This window comes from Rhinopithecus bieti, unplaced genomic scaffold (assembly GCF_001698545.2).
Source record: "Rhinopithecus bieti isolate Rb0 unplaced genomic scaffold, ASM169854v2 scaffold_72193, whole genome shotgun sequence".
NCBI lineage: Eukaryota > Metazoa > Chordata > Mammalia > Primates > Cercopithecidae > Rhinopithecus > Rhinopithecus bieti.
Genome location: NW_016870985.1, coordinates 1 through 2794, shown reverse-complemented (window position 1 = coordinate 2794; position 2794 = coordinate 1). Strand labels below are relative to the sequence as shown.

The window sequence follows — 2794 nt, the reverse complement described above, 5'->3', positions numbered from 1 at the left end:
TGGGGCAGGTCACAGTTTTTTTCAGTAAGAAGCCATCGGCAGGTCTGAGAAAACCATGGCCAAAGGCACAGAGTGGGTCCAACAGTGTCTGCTACAAAGGAGTTTGATGGGAAAGTCCTTGTATCTACTGACAGTGGCCTTCAGCCATTGGTCCTGCTGTGTCCCCTTAGCTGACACGTCTGTCTTCTGCAGCTGCCATTCAGATTCCTGTCATTTTCATGCTGCAGCAGTGCTCTCCTCACTAGCTAAGCATTTCCAATCCCTCTCTGGACCCACCATGAAGCAGGATTTTAAGTACTTTGTAATCTAGAGAGGCACTGGATTCAGAACTGAATGCAAAGGCCAAAGATGCTCTCACTCATCTAGTTGTTCTTGTTTGAAGGCTGGGAAGATGCAGGTCTGATTATGTCACCAATGGAGAGCCTCATCACACTGGTGACTCACAGGAAGCTGTCCTGGTTCTTTGTGCAGCTGCTGCAAAACATTTCACTTTCCCCGCCCCTCTCCTCTTAGTGTATGGATGCTAGGCAAGGGCATGTCATCTGCTGGGTGAGCTCGGGCACCGTGAGCGTGTGGTACTGCTGGCTGCTCCGCCTGGTAAGGGGCGCGAAGCCGGGCATGAAGAAGTGCAGGCGTGGGAAGGGCACCATGTTCACCTCCAGTTTACGCAGGTCTGCGTTCAGCTGGCCCGGGAAGCGCAGGCAGGTGGTGACCCCGCTCATGGTGGCCGACACCAGGTGGTTGAGGTCCCCGTAGGTGGGGGTGGTCAGCTTCAGGGTGCGGAAGCAGATGTCGTACAGGGCCTCGTTGTCAATGGAGTAGGTTCATCTGTGTTCTCCACCAGCTGGTGCACCGACAGCGTGGCGTTGTAGGGCTCCACCACCGTGTCCGACACCTTGGGCGAGGGCATGACGCTGAAGGTGTTCATGATGCGGTCCGGGAACTCCTCGCGGATCTTGCTGATGAGCAGCGTGCCCATGCCCGAGCCCGTGCCGCCGCCCAGCGAGTGCGTGAGCTGGAAGCCCTGCAGGCAGTCGCAGTGCTCGCACTCCTTGCGCACCACGTCCAGCACCGCGTCCACCAGCTCCGCGCCCTCCGTGTAGTGCCCCTTCGCCCAGTTGTTCCCTGCGCCCGTCTGGCCTGCAACAGAGAGAGTCCCTGCCGTTGAAACAGGGAAGGACTGCGCCGTCCCGGTGCTTGGGCACCGACAGGGAGGGCGGGAGGTGATGCCGTGGTGTGCTGTGAGCCAAAGGGGGGGCCGGGGAAACAGGCACCCACCAAGGGGCAGCTGAGCAGGTGCACTGGTACGTTTTAGGCCAGAGTAGCTACCGATCAATTGTAAAGATGTATATACATTTGGACTGGTTGTTCCATGTTAAATAGGTTCCTTCATGCACATGGTAGGATTCAAAGGGAACAAAAGGTATACATTAAAAAAATAAGTTACCTGCCGGGCGCCGTGGCTCACGCCTGTAATCCCAGCACTTTGGGAGGCCGAGGCGGGTGGATCACTTTAAGTCAGGACTTAGAGACCAGCCCGGGCAACATGGGGAAACCCCATCTCCACTGAAAATACAAAACTAGCCAGGCGTGGTGGTGGGGAGCCTGTAGTCCCAGCTTTGGGAGGCTGAGGCAGGAGAATTGCTTGGACCTGGGACCTGGGAGGTAGAGGTTCCAGTGAGCTGAAATGGTGCCACTGCACTCCAGCCTGGGTGTCAAGAGTGGGACTCCATCTCAAAAAAACAACAAAATAAAGTTCTCTCCTTTGGGCTTTCTGAATTTTGTACTATGTAAGTTTTCTCCTTTGGGCTTTCTGAATTTTGTACTATGTATCAAGTATTTTATTTTCAAAACTGACACTTTTCATGTTAATGGAGCCCATTAATCAACCAGAATTACTGTTGCAAAATGTTTGCAGAATCAATTATTTATTCTGCCCCTATAATTAAATACTAAGCACAGGAAGTAATTCCTGCCCTCAAATTCCTTCCAGGCCAGTTGAGAAAAGGAGCTTAATATACCTGAAAGACGTCTGTATTTTATGCAGAGTTCAAGTAACAAGAAAGAGACCTAGTCAGTCTGTTTTCTGCATAATGGTGCATTTTGCCAGACAGGCTTATGTATACCTTTACCTAAAAAATATTTGAATCTGAAAGATTGGCTCTTAAATTTAAAATCCTATTTTCATTTTATCTCATTTTAAAATGGAGTATTTCACTAGCGGAAGCATTTTTTCCCAGCTGTAAAATTACAGAGGTTTGTATGTCCATATGAACAGATGCACTTAAAGAGGAGTGGGAGGAACTAATTTTGCTTTTGCTTTTCTGGCACTACAAGTTTCACATAATGCAATGGCTTTCATACACTGCTGTCAACATTTGTATTTATGTATTTAGAGACAAGGTCTCGCGCTGTCACCCAGGGTGGCGAACACTGGCACCACCCGAGCTGACCGCAGCCTTGAACTTCTGAGCTTAAGTGATTCTCCCACTTCAGCCTCTTGAGTAGCAGGGACTACAGGCACAGGCCACTACACTTGGTTAATGAACATCTGAAAAAACTAGATACTTCTCATTCATGTTAAAGTTAACATTATTATTTTCATAAATCAAATAGTTGCATATAATTTTATTTTCTGGAAATAATATCACTTTAAAAAACACTTATTCTGTTAAATATATCGATAGAATATATTTAAAATCAGAAATGATTCCAATCAGTTGAAGTTGATTCTTTTAATTTCCTGTGATTACAGTGTTAAATAATGTTATCTACATACATATATATATATATA

The 2794-nt window shown here is 48.0% G+C and overlaps 1 pseudogene; it reads right to left on the bottom strand.

The window, feature by feature from the left end:
• Window positions 1-509: 509 nt before the first annotated feature.
• LOC108525577 (tubulin beta-6 chain pseudogene) lies at window positions 510-1288 on the bottom strand (annotated as a pseudogene).
• Between the last annotated feature and the right edge of the window lie 1506 nt (window positions 1289-2794).